The sequence below is a fragment of the Palaemon carinicauda genome, chromosome 19 (assembly GCF_036898095.1).
Source record: "Palaemon carinicauda isolate YSFRI2023 chromosome 19, ASM3689809v2, whole genome shotgun sequence".
Taxonomy (NCBI): domain Eukaryota; kingdom Metazoa; phylum Arthropoda; class Malacostraca; order Decapoda; family Palaemonidae; genus Palaemon; species Palaemon carinicauda.
Window position 1 is genome coordinate 128,751,116 of NC_090743.1, and position 18,749 is coordinate 128,769,864.

The following is an 18,749-nucleotide window of genomic DNA, read 5'->3' on the forward strand; positions in this document are numbered from 1 at the left end:
TAGATTAGCAAATAAGTTTCAAATCACATTACTTGGTAATCATTTGGAAAACAATGATGCTATTCCAACAAAATACTTGCAACAAATCAGCTTGTAGGAAACCTCTCCAAGTAAAAGGGCATCCCTGTGAGTGAATGCAAATGCATCTCAGTTAAAATAATTGAGTGCAGGTGTCACCCACAATTTACTGTTCAACATATTTATGGAAAGATTAGAGGAACACATTTCCTATATACTTTCTCGATCACTCACAAACTAAAGTTAAGTGTTTTGTGTGCCTGAAGGTAAATAGTACAATGATGAAAATTTTTAATGGGGGATAGCGCGAACGCAGTCCCCCGCTACCAAAAATTTCGCACCCGAGTTGACCACATTTGGGTCAATCGCAAGGGTCAGCACCACCGGAGTGCAATGGTGAGCCTCGCCTTGGGGGAACCACCTTCGTGATCATGGTGTCCCCTGTGCCAGGTAAGTATGCTCTTCCCACACACCACAGCATCCAAGCTGAGGTGAACTGAGTAAACCTCCCCTCTTATTGATTTTTATGTAATAAATTCTTCAAGTTTATCTAAATAACACATTTAACTTGATGATGAGATGCCTGAATCATTTTAGGATCCCATAAATTAGTAACTCTCTGTGAATCATTACGAACATATATTTTTTCTCAAGTATTTTTCAGTAACTTTCATTCAATGAATGTTTAATTTGGCTGTTGATATAATACAAATCTTGAAGTACTTTTTACTGGAAAGTAAGAAAAATAATCACCAACCAAGCCAAGAGAAATTATATATGAAGAATTCAAGGGAACAAAATTAAAAATATACCAAATAAATAAAGAATAAGCTGAACTGAATACATATGCATCCAATAATCAATCATTCCAATGATTAGACATCCGTAAGATAAGTGGGTTGCAACTGTTTTGCATCTGCTGCTTAACAAGTATGCCCGTGACAAAACATCTGTGGAGATCACACAACAGTTTTCATTGGGGGCTGTTATGACATTTTCTCAAAAGGCCCCAGTCCAGAGGAAAGCTCCGGGCAATCGATAGAAGAAGTTTTCAATTGGTTAACTCGTCCTACTTGAGGAACCCTAAACATGATATTCGGTGAATTCTTTCCAAAATGGGTCCGTGTCACACATAAAGGGGGGGGGGGGCGACCAGAGATAATCTATTTCATTTAAGCCTTCTGGTTAAATATATATTACAAGGCTAATTGGTTATCACCTACAAACACCTAACTATAATTTTTTTCAAAAGACAGACCTTAGTGGATAAGAATACACAGATATTAAATATTAATGTACCATAATTTTTTTTCTATGCAGATGGTGACTGTAGCAAACTGCTGTCACTTGTTAATTCGAATTGTAATTGCTAAACTCAGTTGGCGTCTAGTTTGAATTATCAAAGTATAATCATACTTGTGACCCTTTATAAAGGTACACATTCTCCTAATGTGTATTTCTTAATACTCACATTACAGAAGTACACAAGGCAACCACAAGATCACTTGGAATTATGTGAAATAACTGAACCTACCATGGCTATAAAATTGAAAAATAGGCAAATTAAACAGACCAGCTGCCTGAAACTCATCTTATTTTACTGATGCCATGTTGCCCTTCCTGTTTCACATTATAAGCAGATCTAATGCTAGCAAAAATCTTGCTCTTGGAACCTATAGAATGATACAGCAATCTTCTGCAAATGAGCAAGACTGGATCCTTCTGCACTGCACTATAGTAAGGACACACGACAGCTCAGCATCTTCAGTAAGATTAGATTGGCAGTGTGGGCTATGACATAATCCTGTGACATTCTATCGTTTAGTTATGAGTTTTGAAATGTTGAACACCCTTGGAATGCATACAATGAAATTACTATAAAGGCCCTGTAGAGAGTAAGATTCCCCTGCTGCAATGGACCAGAAAAAAACCCTAAAGTAAAGTGAGCAAAGTAAGAATATTTGTGCGGCCAAAACTAAACAATGATAGTGATTTCTTCCCTTAGAATATTTAACACAGCCTAACATTACACACAGGCTATATTTGATTTTTCTTTTAGAAGTTATTTACCACAACCATCATTGGACATAGGCTGTGGGTTTCTCCCTTCTACAGTAACCAATGTATGATCTAGAAGTGATAAATGAGGACAAATGTGGCATCAAGATGCTAAATCCTAGTAGTGCTTTTGACACAGTTGTGCATGAGCTAAAAAATTATTTGCAAGCCATTGGTGTTATTGATGAAGCTTTTGAGAATTTATTGGTGTTGATGATGAAGCTTTTGTGAATGCAAAATATCTTTTGATTGACAGAAGCTGTTGTGTACAAAATTCTTATTCATCATCATCATTATACCTTATCAAGCCAATGTCGAACCAAAACGAGGGTGTTGGCATTTGGCTCTCTGAGGTCTTAAGCAGGTCATACATGCAGAGGATTGGCTCGCTGATTTAATAGCGATTGGCGCATTTGTGCCACTCCTTAACGTGTATGGGGGGGAGGTAAACAGGACAAACACAGCGCAACTGGCATGTCTTCTCATCCTGTCAGCATGTTAGACCAGACAGGTCAATCCTGTCGCGATTGGCAGTATGGCCCACAAGTCTCGTGCATGTGTGGGCACAGTCTATCATGCTGACGGGGTTGCCTCACCTATTTTGACGCCTACAGTCACGGTCTCAACCGTGCGTATAGTATTCCATACTTCATCCCTTGATCGGAGCACTTTTAATATAAAGATAAACTGATTGCATTTCACAAGTTTGTATAGGCATTTCATTGCTCTTTATTTTAGGTTTTCCCCTCACATTTTCATTCACCAAGTTATGATTTCCTTAAATTTCCTCTCCTTTTTTATAGTAGGCTATATTTTATCTTTAAAACCACACAGTAATCTGCCTTATTCGTATAATAGTATATTGTATTCTGATAATAAACAGATACTGAAACAAAAGGAAAAAATTAATATTCTGATTAAGTTTTATGAATTCTCTTCATAGGAGAAAACGAAGGTGTAAAATATGGTTAGAGGATAAATTAAGTAGCTACTGATAATTCTATCAACTTATGTATGTCTCTCTCACATTTTCTCTCTGCCTATATCGAAGCCATCATTTTAAAATTTCTATAAATTAACGTGAAAACAAGTACGCCTAATTTAAATTAAATGTAGGCTACCAATTGTACTTGATACCCCATAACGTACCAAATTGAGTTAACAAGTACCAAAAACGTAAGCATGTGGGCCTATCGAGGGTGCCCATGTTATGTATTATTGTAATAATGTACTGTATTACCTCAAATGTTACGTGTATTGCGCAACATTGCATCATATTGCGTTGATAAAACATGTTCGAGAATGTATATAACTGAAATGATCTATTTTGGTATTAGGGTTAAAGCATTTATTAATTACCTCAAAGATAGGATGTGAATCTTATTACTTATGTACTGGAGTAGGATTTAAGTCTTTTGAGAGCGATGCTCTATTGTTCGATCTGATGTTTTGGTTTGTAAGATTGTTTATGAGACGCTCGACGCTCAGCATACAGCAGTTGGGAGTTAGTTGTTAACAGAGTCACAGAGCGATGTAATCACAAGTTGATTAAATGTATTTTAAGAATACCAACGTATCATTAAACCCCACCGAGAAAAATTGGCAACATCGGAAGGGACTAACTCATGGATAAATACTAATAATTCTTCACACATTTCAGGTGAGTAATATGCTGAAATCACCAGACGATTTACAACATACTTTATATTGGCGACGACAGGAGGACGAATGCACGCAGAGATCATAGAGAAGCAGAAGAAACATTGGAGCCTTTGTAGATCAGCGGCCAGAAGCAGAAGAAATATTTATTGCAAGAGAAGCAGAAGAAAAAGCCCAATGAAGATTTCCCATGCAGCCAACCAACCCGAATTTCATCAAAAACAAGCAAACAAAACAAGAAAGCAAAGTGAATTTTAAGGTTGGGTGGGATACAAAAAAGGTAGGAATTTACGAGGTGACTTTAGAACAGTAGCTTAACCTATTTTAGGTAACAAAGTAAGCAGTAAAATAGCCTTTAGACATTGAACATCCTGAACGATTTGAGTTTCGTTTTAGACTTGGTGCCGACGACAACTCATCGCTGGACCAAATCACACATCGCACAAGTTCATCACTTGGATAGCCTCCCGGGGGCTGAAAATTTCACTGCAATCCCCGTAGACTTTCGCCATGTCCGTTGCCTTTCTTGGCAGTTGGGCATGGGATCTCTATGGACTTGTACGTCATTGCAAGCGCCTTTACCAAGAGGACTGCAACTGTGACCACTGCACCAGTTACAAAACACGAAGAATCGAGCTTTTTGGCATGGCTCGTGTCCTTGTAGCGGAGCTTGAGGACATCTCAGTTTTTTGTCACAACATTAGATGTAATTGCAACTCTTGCAATGTCGCATCTTCATACATCCGCCAGTACTTTCAACCTGATCCAGCTGCTTTGGAGGAGACTACTCCCCCTCCCAAACGGAAGAAGAGCCCTGTTCAATCTTCACCAGCTCCCATTGAACCCTCATCATCGCCTCTAAGGACACCTAGGACTGAGAACCTGGCCTCGCCCTTGTTTGTCCCCTCTCCACCTTCACAGACAGCACCTGTTGCAGCCCCCACTCCTTCTCCAGCACCTGTGTCCTCCACTGCCATAGAGGTAGAGTCTCAGGGGGCACACACCTTGGACTGCAACTGTATTTCCTGTCTTCAAGACCTTCTACAAGAGGCCACTGCCATCGCTGCCAGTTCCCCACCTTCCCAGCAAGAACCCAAGAGATCTCTCCCGAAGTTTAGGCTCTCCAACAACTCCACATCCTATGCAGCAGTTACTGCCATGGCTGCAAAACCTGGCATTAAACTCTCAGCTAGACCAAACCGAAAAGGTGATTTAATTATCACTCCCAAGGACTTGGATACCGTCAAACACCTTCAAGAAGAACCGGACCTTACCCTGCTATACCCTGCCTTAAATAGAAGAAAGGCAATCATTTCAAGATATCCTACCACTATGCCAATTTCCATTGTTACTTCCTGCAGCAATATAGAAACAGCTGACCGCTGCACAAACCGTGACAACGTCCCTGTCAGGAGGCTTTTAGCCACCTTCATAGGTCCTGTGCCTTCATCACTGGATCTTGGAGTCTGGGGGAAGTTTCCAATTCAAGACTACACTCCAGAGCCTCTTCGCTGCTACCACTGCCAACGCTACGGCCATCAAAAGGAGGACTGCAAAGGCCCTGCTTTCTGTGGTGTTTGTAGCCAACGCCACACCACTGAGATATGTATACAGGCCCACAAAAATGGACAAGAAACTCGCCCTAAGTTCCGCAACTGCTCCAAACCACATCATGCCTGGAACAAGCGCTGCCCTGAACGCCTAAGGAGAATTGCTGCAATGAAGGGCACCAGTTCTCCTGAAAACAACAAGCCAGCTTCACTGCAAAAACCTAAGAATCAACGAACTCCTCGCCAAAGAAGACAACGCCAGCCTACCACTGTTCCTGCTCCTGCAACTACAAAGCAAAACCAGGCACCCATCGTCCCTGTATCTCCACCTGCAACTCCATTGCAAGCAGTTTCAACTCCTCATCCTGCAACCCCACCTCCTCAACCTACATCCTTGGCTCAACAAATTGAGTCACTCACCTTGCCTGACCTTATTCCCATTGCCATCCGAATCCTTGCCAAAGTCCTGTCCTTAACCTCAACCTCGAATCCCAATTTCCTGCAATCCCTGCAACCATTCATCAATCCAGTTCCAGAGCAGGGATAAGCTTTTAGCTTAAACCTCTCATATTTATCCTCCTAATCCTAAATCCTTCCTCCTTCAATCCTAATTCCTAAAAGGAGAATAGTTATTGCAAGGCTGTCTTCCTCATAAGGAAACAGCTCTTGTTTTTCCTTTCTCCTACAATCCCTTTCTCCCTATCATTCCTCTTCCAACCCTATCCTTGGGGGGCCTTTCTCGTACTTACTGACTGAGCGTTGTACAGAAATGGCCCCCCTCCCTTTTCCCATCACAGAGCAAGAATAAGCCTCTTTGCTTAACCTACTCCTATTCTCTCCTACTAAAAATCCTTCTCTCCTCTCCCAGTCTCTCCTACTCACTGAGACTTGCTACTATCAATACTTTTTTCTCTGACTAAAAACTTTCTTTCGTGGACCTAAAAAGGAGTCCCCTTTTTCGGTATACTTTCTACCCCTTTTCACGTCTAGTAAATTCATTCCCATTCCCATTCTCATCCCTCATTCATCATCCTCGCCCCTCATCCTTCATCCTTTTTCCTATCCCTTACCTAATATTCCTTTTAATAATACAATTTTTTACTCCTCTGGAGTATCTCCCTTTACAGATCCAATCGTGTACGGGCTGTCCTACGACAAGAGCCCGTGTCATGCTATAGGCATGGCAATCTACATGAATGAATGATGAACGATTTAGCATCACAGCTGAACCCAATTCTGTTGCAACACGATAGCAACAGTGGTGTGAGGAGTTTAAGATTTATTTAGAAGCATTAGGGAATATGAAGGATGCCCAAAAGAAGGCATTATTACTTCATACAGCAGGTAGAGAAGTTCGGGAAGTGTTTAAGACATTGCAGCCTCCAGATGACACAAGTGAAGCTGCAATAAGGCTCTTACCACATATTTTACTCCTCAGGTTAATAAATTTTTTGAAAGGTATCAATTTACAGCACAGGCATATCAGAAAGAAAATGAAAGTTTAGATGCATTTGTGACTAGACTAAAGAATTTAGCTGTTTCATGTGAATTTCTAGAGTTGGAAAATTTTATCATAGATCAAGTTATTGCACATTGCACATCACAAGAGCTAAGAAAGAAATTATTGCAAGATAAAGATTTAACATTAGAAAAAGGTATTGATAATAGGTAGAGCTTTAGAAACATCAAATAGGCAAAGTAACACAATAGGTAGTTCTATGAGCAATAGAATGGAAAATTCTAAAATTAATACAATAGGTTCCAAGTGAAAAAAAGTTCGCCACCAGTCTCGGCCCAGCTCTCGCGCCGACAAGAGCTCTCCAGCCTTCTGAAGTTCAGCAGCACCGGACTTGTCAACACCTGGATGGGTGGACTTATATCCACACAGTCACTAGGACCTCTCAACTTTGGTTGAAGAGGCCACATATAAGAAAGAATCCAGTTATTTACTTTGGCTTTTTTGCTAATTAAATAACTGTTGTTGACCTCAGTGACTGGCTCAATTCCATCCAGTATGGCTGATGATGGTCATGACAGTCTCCGCACTTACAGAAGGAGTTTGTACCCCACCTGGATCAATCCCTGCAAGAATGGGGCTCAGCAGTGCAAGTGCAATCGCTGCCTGAGGTACCAGAACTACAGACAGCAGCTAGCAGACTACATAGGGTTCAAAATAAGGGACCCAACGGTGCTCTCCCACAGGAAAACATGCAGTTGTTTTCAATGCTATACCCTGGTACTTGAGAGCATCTACCACCTCCTACAAAGGAAGCACAGGCCAGGATACATGGATATACCATCCTACCCTCCACAGCCTCCTTATCCAGACGTTTTTCAGAGGAAATACCGGGTGCAAGCACGGTATAAAGAGACAGTCTCTGCACCCAGTTGCAGTAACTCTCTCCCCTTTGAACGGGACTGTGACTGCCAGTCATGTGTGTATGCTATCTGGAGCAACACTGTAGGCCACAGCTCCCCCACTCATGCCAAACCAGCTATGGACTCCGAAGACCCACCTATCCCGGAGCCACCCACTCCATCTCTGGCACCAGCTGTCCAGAAGACACCTGAAAAAATGGAAGCAGAGGACGCTCCACTCACCGCAACTCCGGAACCTGAGACCAACGTTTCAACCATGGCTCTAGACCTGACTGACAACCAACCACCGCAACTAGCAGAACTGCACCCTGAGGATTGCAACTGCACTCCATGCCTCTCACAGCTCCTAATGGAGGCTCAGGCAATCACCGTGAATGACCCAAGCTTGGACCTAAACTTGGCCGCTACTGAGGAACCACAACCACCTGTCAGCCAACCCAAACAGCTTGTCAAATTCAAGATGGCAGCTGTAGAAGGCTCACCATCATATGCAGCAGTTGCTGCTATTGCCACCGCCAACCCTGGCATCAAGATCACAGCCAGGGCCAACCTAAAAGGGGATTTAATTATATCCCCGAAGGACCTTGCCAGCGTCAACATCCTCCAACAGGAAACCTCCCTGACCCTCCTGGACCCCGAGAAGAGACTCAGACAGGCAGTGATCTATCGGTTTCCTGTCAACATGCCACTGTCATTCGTCACCGACTGCAGCAATGTTGCAAAAGCCGAGAGGAAGCTTGACCACCGCAAACTTCCCACCAAGGAAGTAACAGTCACCTTTATTGGGCAAGTCCCTAAAGCACTGGATTTGGGCCTCTGGGGAAAGTTTCCCATCAGAAGTCCAAAGCGAGAACCACTGCGCTGTTACAACTGCCAGCGCTATGGGCACCATAAAGAAGAGTGCAGGAACCCTACAATATGCGGAGTCTGCAGCCACCGCCATCCCACACAGGACTGCATTGACGCACATCGGAATGGGACAAAAACCCAGGCAAAATGTCCCAATTGTGCGGGACCTCACCATGCCTGGAACAAGAATTGTCCTGAATTCTTGAAGAGACTACCAACCCCACTGGCAGCCCCACCGACCAAACCTGAGGCTGCACCAAGGCAGACACCTAACAAACCTGAGGCTGCACCAAGGCAGGCACCGAAACCCCAGCGGATTCAGCGAACCAGGCCTCCCCGGTGACAATCCGAGACTCCCCCTCCAGGAGCCCCTACTGCAGCCACGGACCAAGAACCCAGCGCTGTCGCTAGCCCAGCTGAAGAGCCAACCTCCAGCGCTGTGCAATCTCCTCCCCAACCCCCAGCAATATCTGCCATCTTATCCCTGGCAGAGGCCCTGCCAGTGGATACCTTGATCCCCCTAGTACTGCAACTACTAGTCAAAGTCTGCTCCCTTGCTAAGACTCCCTCCTCTGTAATTCATTCCCTCCTCAGTCCCTTAGTTTCACCCTCCCCGGTGCAGAGATAGGCATCTATGCTTAAATCTGCCACTTTTTCCTACTACTCGAATTCTTCCCTCCTCTCCCAGTCTCTCCTACTTACTGGGACTTACTGCTATCAACACTTTTACCTACTACTGAAACCTTTCATTTCGGCTCCAAATGGTCCTGCTTTTTGGTCCGCAAGGTCATGCTCTTGGTGCTGAACGACCACACTGGCAACCACGCTCAAGGGGCTGAGCAGTTGCAAGACCAATCTCTGCCAACCTGGCGACTATGCTCAAGGGGCTGAGCAGTCGCACCTGCAGCTACGCTCAAGGAGCTGAGCGGCTGCAAATCCAGACATGAGAGACTGGTACTGCTGTGACACTATTGCCTACTTAGGGCAATAAATACTACGGGCTGCTACACAAAAGCCCGTGTCCAGCAGTAAGGCTGGGCAATCTTTTAATTTTGTACCTATTTTTTGTGTTTGAATACCTACGGGCCTAACAATAAAAAGGCCCGTGCCAACAAGAAGTGTTGGCTTTAATACACCAACAACAACAACAACAACAACAAGTGAAAAAACAATGAGAATCAGAGAAGGAATATGTCAAAGCCTAGTCATAGAAAAGTGCCTAACACTAATGTTCATAAATATCAGAATCAGGCATAGCCTATACACAGAAACAACAGGAAAAAACCAAGTGTTATAGGTGTGGTAAAGCTGATCATCTCGCATACGAAGCAAAGAAATGCCCTGCTACTAGACAAACATGCCAGAACTGTAGAAAGATGGGTCATTTTGCAACTGCTTGTAGGTTCCCTAAACAGTACACAAAGAAAATAAATGCTACAGTTGATACTATTGGTCAAGAGAATAATGCGGAAAATGTTCATGATAATCAGGATAAGCCCAAAACTGATTTTGCGTTTTGCATAAATTCTGTCAATAAAAATGCAAAGAAACCTATCATGGTAGAAGTAATCATAAATGGTTTAACCAATTTTGATGCAAGTTGACACGGCAGCCGATGTATCAACTATGTCTGAGAAAACAGCTAAACGCATTCTTAATTTGTTATTAAAACGTACAGAGTTTTGAAAGGTTATAATGGTTTTGATATTCAGGTAATGGGTGCTTCAAACGTAGACTTACAGTACAAAGAACAGAAATTAGAGAGAATGCCATTAACAGTAGTAAAAGGTAAAGGACAAACTTTGCTAGGTTTGGATTGGCTACAATATTTGAAATTAGATTGGCCTAGTATTTTGAAGGTTACGGTAGACAAGATGAAACAAAAATTAAATGTCTGTGGATAATATCAAATCAGAGTTTCAAGGCGTATTTGAAGATAAAGTAGGTACAGTAAAGAACGCAAAGGCAATTTTAGTTTTGAAACCTAACACTGCTCCTAGATTTTGTGCTCCCAGACCAGTCCCGTATCCATTGAAAAGTGCAGTTGAAACAGAAATCAGGAGATTAGAAAATGAAGGTTCATGGTAAAAGGTTACATATTCCGATTGGGCTACTCCATTAGTACCTATTGTGAAGGAAAATGGTCAGGTTACGTTATGTGGAAATTACAAAGTAACGTTGAATCCATAACTACAAGTAGCTCAACATCCATTACCAAATCCGAAAGACATGTTTGCAACTATGTCAGGATACAGTGTTTTTCTAATTTAGATTTAAGACAAGCATTATGTACAGTAAATACATCCTTAGGTTTGTTTAGGCCAAAGAGATTGCCTTATGGAGTTGCAAGTAGTCCAGCTATATGGCAACAAACTATGGATAAGATTTTTTCAGGAATGCAAGGAGTATTCATTTTTATAAATGATATTTTAATTGCTGGCAAAGACACAAGAGAACATAGAGAAAGATTGCGAACAGTTCTGAAGAAGTTAAAGGAACATAACATTAGAGTAAATAAGAGCAAATGTATTTTAGAAGTTGATTCAGTGGAATATTTAGGTTTTGTAATTAATGGCAAGGGTATTCACAAAACTAAAGAAAACATTAAAGCTGTCCAATCAACTAAAGTATCAGAAAATGTTAAGGAATTACAATCATTTTTAGGTTTAGTAACATTTTATGGGAATTTCACTCAGAATTTGTCTACAATTGCACATCCATTGTATAATTTGTTGAATAAGGGTGTAGAATGGAAGTGGACTAAAGAGTGTCAGGAATCTTTTGAAAGAATCAAACAGGAAATAACATTACCTACATTCCTAGTACATTATCAAATGGATTTACCAGTTAAATTAGTATGTGATGCATCAAAATAGGTTTAGGTGCAGTATTATCTCATGTAATGCCAGATGGAACAGAAAAACCAACTGCATTCACTTCTAGAGTATTGAAGAACGCAGAAAGGAATTCCTCTCAAATAGAAAAAGAAGGTTTAGCATTAGTGTATGGAGTTAAGAAATTTCATATGTATCTTTATGGTAGGAATAAGTTCACACCTGTTACAGATCATAAACCTTTATTAGCAATAGTGGGTCCAAGAGCAAGTTTACCTCGTTGGTAGCTGCAAGAATACAACGTTGGGCAATTATGTTAGCCGCGTACCACTATGATATAGAATACTGTCCAACATCAAAGATGGGTAATGCAGATGCTTTATCTAGATTACCAGTAGACAAAGCTCAAGAAGAGTATGATGACAGTATTCTGTTAATTTCTGTATATGATGTACCAATTACAGCAAAAGATGTAGCACACAGTACCAAGAGAGACCCAGTACTTAGTAAGATTTAAGAGAGTTTAATGACAGGTAGGGACTTATGTGGAAAAGAGGAAAATTGTAAACCCTATAAGGATATATGGTATGAACTGAGTGTAACACAAGGAATAGTGATGAGAGGTTCAAGGGTAGTTATTCCTAATTCATTGAGAAATAAGATTTTGTCTGATATACATACTGATCACCAAGGTATTGTAAGATCAAAGTCAATTGCAAGAACTTTTGTATGGTGGCCAGGTGTAGATAAAGATGTGGAATCTTATATAGGGAATTGTATGAATTGTGTTATGCAACAGAACAATCCTCATTTTGCTAGAATGCACCCATGGGAGTTACCCAGGTATCCATGGCCAAGAGTGCATATAGATTTTGCAGGTCCTTTTTTAAATTATTTGTTTTTGATAGTAGTAGATGCTTACAATAAGTGGCCAGAAGTCATTCCTATGAAGACAACAACGTCTTATGCCACAATAAGAGAGTTCATGCAATTTTTTTCTACACATGGTATTCCAGAAAGAATTATTGCAGATAATGGTCCACAATTTACCTTACAAGAGTTTAAAGAATTTTGTAACTTCAATGGAATAAAACATACATTTTCAGCAATGTATCATCGCTCCACCAATGGAGAGGCTGAAAGGTTTGTTCAAACATTTAAACACAATATGAAGTGTAGAAAAACAAATTCAGGTAACATATTTTTTAATGTATCAAAGTTTTTATTGTCTTACAGAACAATGCCGCACAGCACAACAGGCGTGACACCATCAAATCTGTTGATGAGAAGGAGGGTAAGGTGCAAGTTAGATTTGTTGTATCCAAGTTTGCAAAGTGATTTGGAAGATAAAGGATATAAACAAGTGGACAGTCTTCCTAAAGTAAAACATTTTTTACCTTTATCTGATATCATGGTAAAATCGTACAACACTCCAGAGAAGTGGGTACCAGGAGAGATTGTAAGAGAGATAGGAAATTTACATTATGATGTTCAAGTTGGTGGAAATATTGTAAAACATCATGTTGATCAATTACAGCCATTAAACAGAAATATAGTAGAGCATGTGAATGTTAGAGATGGAAAACTTTCAGAAGTAGTTAGATCAAATGAGTCAAATATTAACCAAGATGCTCCAACATCAAATGTAGATTCAGACTCAATTCATGTAACAGTACAAGATGAGATTAGAGTGATTCCTAATACGATTAATAGAGGAAAGCCCCCTGAGAGATTAGATTTATACAGATTTTTACAATGTCAAGTTAAGGGGGAGGAGACTGTTATGTATTATTGTAATAATGTACTGTATTACCTCAAATGTTACGTGTATTGAGCAAAACATTGCATCATATTGCGTTGATAAAACATGTTCGAGAATGTATATAACTGAAATGATGTATTTTGGTATGAGGGTTAAAGCATTTATTAATTACCTCAAAGATAGGATGTGATTCTTATTACTTTTATACTGGAGTAGGATTTAAGTCTTTTGGGAGTGATGCTTTATTGTTCGCTCTGATGTTTTGGTTTGTAAGATTGTTTAAGAGACGCTCGACGCTCAGCAGTAGGGAGTTGGTTGTTAACAGAATCACAGAGCAATATAATCACAAGTCGATTAAATGTATCTTAAGAATACCAATGTATCATTAAACCCCACCGAGAAAAATTGGCGACATCTGAAGGGACTAACTCATGGATAATTACTAATAATTCTTCACTCATTTCAGGTGAGTAATATGCTGATATCACCAGACGATTTACAACATACTTTATAGCCCAATCCTTTTGAACTCAGCAGGCTAGTACGTAGCGTGTGTGGGCATTTCTCACAGGATTGGAGTGTCGCTACAGTCCTTAAGCACAAACGGAACGGTCAGTCCTCTGCGTGTATGGCCAGCTTTAATCTGAGCAATGAGGTCCCAGTGGGCTTATCATAGGATGTGTTCCATTGTTTGTAGTGTTACCCCACATGGGTATTCAGTGTTGGTGGCTAATCCCCATTTGTGGTGGTTATCTACAGTTTTTCCCTCATTTACCCTTGCTCTATTTAAGGGTACCTAGTCCCTGTTGAGGGTTGTTCTGCTGGCAAGCCTTCGTTTGGGTTGGGCAGTGCCTCACTGGATGGCCATCGGTTACTTTTCTGCCACTTCTCTAGCCTGTGAACAGCTACCCAGATTAGTTCTAGTTCCTCCACTGTTTAGAAGCCTTTGTGGGATATCAGTCTTATTCATCATATGAACATTAAGAAGCTGGGTGCCCCAGGGAAGTGACCTGGAACCAATCCTATCTTGTATTTATAATAATGGTCTATCAAAAGTATTATAGAGACATGAAGTAAAGTTCCAGCTGTTGCAGATAACACACAACTTTATTTCTCCATGCAGTACACAGATGATACAGCTGAGAATTCAAACCATGCTTTTACTGTTAGGAAAAAGATGCCATTTAAGCAATTACACTAAATCAAAATAAAACAGTCTATGGTGATAGGGAAGAAAATAAAAACTTGCTCACATCCATAGAAATATTGACAATTTATTGGCCCTACATGTCACCAGATTGTACATAATCTCAGAAATATTAATAGAGTTACTCAAACTCTATCGAAGTTTACCCAATTGACAACTTAAAAAGTTACAAAATATAATATATATTGGCTGTCTATTAAAGCTAGAATAAAACTAAAGATATGTCCAGTGATTCATAAAGCTATCAAAAATGTAAGTCCAAAATATTTAAGAGAACTGTTGTATATCATTCAGCCAACAAATCATGTCGACACGAGACTAGTCGCAAATAGACTCAAATTATTAGCGCCAAGATTCAGCTTGTCTGTAGGTTCTTGAGCCTTCGAATATGTGAAGACTTTCTTGTTTATAATCTGAATCCTAGCTGAGAGTTTCTGGTATGAGTACTAGCAGGACGTTTCTGCTATAAATCCTAGCAATATTATTCTATTATGAATATTAGCAGGATGTTTCTGCTATGAATATTAGCGGAATATTTCTGCTACTAATACTAGCAGGATGTTAGGATATACATAAATCTTGACTGAGTTCAGTAAAGTCAAAGAACTACCTTTATGACTCAACACCTCTGAGTGTGTCTACCCATATCAAAAATATTTGAAAAACCTTCCTTATATCCGACAAAGCCTTCCAGTTTTACAGAGTCAAAAGAGGAATGACTATACTTGGTTTTTTAAGCTGAGGCGCAATTGCTATCAATCGCACGGGTGCCCTTTTAGTTCGTTAAAGTTTCCTACTAGCTAATCTGTTGCAAGTATTTTGCCTACATAGCATAATTGTTTTCAAATAATTACCAAGTAAAATTATTCGAAACTTATTTGCTATATAAAATTCTCTCTCGAGTATATGTTTTGTGAATAAATAACGTGAGGTAATAAAGAGATTATAAAATATTGTTATGGTAAGTCTAAATTTAATAACACCACTTACAAAAGTCTACAACAAGAGCTTATTTTCGGATGCACACTATATAATTTTGTAGCACTTCACACTAAATGTCTTTAGTAGATTCCGGTTTTCAAAGTTTATATTAACATATTTTTCTTATGTTTCGTATTATTTATCCCAATGTGTTAAAAGATATGATAAAGTACAAACTCATACAGTGTGCATCTGAAAACAAGCGTATGTTGTTAATAAATTTGAACTTAACATTACCATTCTTTAAAATATATCTATTCGTTAACATTATTTATTCACAAAACATATAGGGAGAAATTTAGATTAGCAAATAAGTTTCAAATTACATTCCGAAAACAATGAAGCTATTCCAACAAAATACCTGCAATAAATCAGCTTGTAGGAAACCTCTCCAAGTAAAAAGGGCATCCCTGTGAGTGCGTGCAAATGCATCTCGGTTAAAATAATTGAGTGCAGGTGTCACCCACAATTTACTGTTCAACATATTTATGGAAATATTAGAGGAACACATTTCCTATATACTTTCTTGATCACTCACAAACTAAAGTTAAATGTTTTGTGTGTCTGAAGGTAACTAGTACAATAATGAATATTTTTATTGGGGGATAGCGCGAACGCAGTCCCCCGCTACCAAAAATTTCGCACCCGAGTTGACCACATTTGGGTCAATCGCAAGGGTCAGCACCACCGGAGTGCAATGGTGAGCCTCGCCTTGGGGGAACCACCTTCCTGATCATGGTGTCCCCTGTGCCAGGTAAGTATGCTCTTCCCACACACCACAGCATCCAAGCTGAGGTGAACTGAGTAAACCTCCCCTCTTATTCATTTTTATGTAATAAATTCTTCAAGTTTATCTATAAAACACATTTAACTTAATGATGAGATGCTTGAATCATTTCAGAATACCATAAATTAACAACTCTTTGTGATTCATTGCGAACATATATTTTTTCTCAAGTATTTTTCAGTCACGTTCATTCAATGAAAGTTACAGCCTGTGTTATTTGGCTGTTGATATAATACAAATCTTGAAGTACTTTTTACTGGAAAGTAAGAAAAATAATCACCAACCAGGCCAAGAAAATTATATATGAAGAATTCAAGGGAACAAAATTAAAAATATACCAAATAAATAAAGAATAAGCTGAACTGAATACATATGCATCCAATAATCAATAATTCCAATGATTAGACATCCGTAAGATAAGTGGGTTGCAACTGTTTTGCATCTGCTGCTTAACAAGTATGCCCGTGACAAAACATCTGTGGAGATCACACACAAGTTTTCATTGGGGGCTGTTATGACATTTTCTCAAAAGGCCCCAGTCCAGAGGAAAGCTCCGGGCAATCGATAGAAGAAGTTTTCAATAGGTTAACTCGTCCTACTTGAGGAACCCTAAACATGATATTTGGTGAATTCTTTCCAAAATGGGTCTGTGTCACACATAAAGGGGGGGGGGGGAGGCCACCAGAGATAATCTATTTCATTTAAGCCTTCTGGTTAAATATATATTACAAGGCTAATTGGTTATCACCTACAAACTGTATAAAATATATATCTAAATATATATTCCTAAAATATTTTGTTAAAAGTTTATGGATATTTTGGGTGATTGAGAAATTTTCTTTGATCGGTAATTACCTTACCTGGAGAAACATTCCTTGGAATGGGTAATTATCTCCGTAGTTTACTTTAGAATTTCTTTGAATTTGTTTCATTCAATTTTTTTATTCTAATGTAATTCTGGTTTGTTCAATTAATGTTTGAGGCTTTATTTTTCCTAATCACTGTAAATAAAATTGTGCTAATTAACTGACCTCAGCCTTCGTTGTGCAAACCAAAGTAAATAGGAGTTAAAGATAACTACTAACTACCTAATTTTCTGAATATTCCAAGCCAAACAACTCTACGAAGTAACCTCGAAGTCACTGTTGGAAGGGAAAACCAGTCCAACACCAACCGTCAAGGAGTGATTACTCTCCTTCACCTCACCTTACCTTGGGATATTTCATCGATTTATATTTGTCGTCGTAGTGCTGGACAATTTCTGAAGTACTCTACAACGATGGGACTCATTGTGTTTAGTGCTACGAAAACCGAGTGTAACACCATGAAGAACTAAATTGACTCTACACCTCGTCTGATGAATGTGGAGGCGACCAGCAGCAAAGGCTATGGAATTATCATACCCATGCTCTTTTTCATCCTATGAAGTCATTATAAGGTGGGTCATTGTATTGATTGGCGCAATAGTAGTGGCATTTCTTGGTGACTTTTATCATCCTCAAGTCAAAAAATAAATAAAGCCTTGAACTCAGTAATTGAAAATCGCTCTTGAAACTAGGTTTGTTTATAGGCTACTCTAATTAAAATTATCAATTGTCGACCTTAAATTGCTTGTTTACTGAAATTCGGCCTTTTAACATATATTCTAAGTGATGCCCTCATCACATATACTTAATTTGTTAATTAGGTCAAAATATGATTGAAATTGTTGACTTTTGATTTGCAATTTTAAAATTTAATATTAAATTGATATTAGTTTTGGAGGTGAATTTAACTTTTTGATTTATCTTTATATATTGTAAACAATTTTAGTGTAGTCAAAAATTATATTCATATTTTCATTTAAACAATTCTATACAAATTCTGGTTTTCAATTTGAATTGGGTGGTTAAAGATTTACCTATCTTTTAGGTCTGGCTCAAGGTGGAGTGGAAAGCTTGGGACAGGAGTACATCTGCCAATGCTTCTAGGTTTGCTTTACCAGAAGCAATCGCTACTCCAAGTGAACTAGCATCAACTGACAACCAACTATATATAATAAATTTGTCAAGATTATTTAAAATCTACAGATGTTAGTTTCTGTATTAAAAATAAATATTTTGTTATAACACGGTCGTTTGTCCTAAGTCATTTTTTCTGCTCATGGCGACCGTGACAGGATTGAGGATGTTGGTTGTTAAGAGTTGCTGCTGGTTCGCTTCCAAGCTAGTCAGACGAGGTGTAATTTATCATTTATATTTCCTTGGTTAAATTTTAAGATTACGTATATTTCCATTGCCGTTTTGACTTTATTAGGCTTTATATTCTTACTGAAACTGGTATCAAGATGACTGAGTTATTGATTAAATCACGAAAATATGTTAGAAAGTCCGTTACTGAAATTTACAATAAGAAGGATCAGTTTTCATCATATAGTGATATTGAACGTTCTACACTGAAACTGAGGCTTGAAGAGCATTTCACGAAATTATCTGACTTAGATTCTAAAATACAAAATTCAAAGTTTTCTACTGAATGTGATGAAGCTGCTTTGTTAGTTGAGCTTGATGCATGTGAACAGTACAAAACTAAAATTCAAGAGAGCATCTCTACTTTACAAAATTTACCTCAGGTTCGGCATCTGCCTATAGATAATCAGTCACGTCAGTCCTTGTTAAAGAGTCCT

General features: G+C 39.2%; 2 non-coding genes across 2 annotated transcripts; both read right to left on the minus strand.

Annotated features, from left to right (window-relative positions):
* Positions 1-313: 313 nt before the first annotated feature.
* Positions 314-476, minus strand: LOC137659352 (U1 spliceosomal RNA). Its single transcript, XR_011047484.1, has one exon. It is a non-coding gene; the product is annotated as a U1 spliceosomal RNA (small nuclear RNA).
* A 15,420-nt stretch (positions 477-15,896) lies between these two features.
* Positions 15,897-16,059, minus strand: LOC137659363 (U1 spliceosomal RNA). Its single transcript, XR_011047493.1, has one exon. It is a non-coding gene; the product is annotated as a U1 spliceosomal RNA (small nuclear RNA).
* Positions 16,060-18,749: the final 2,690 nt, after the last annotated feature.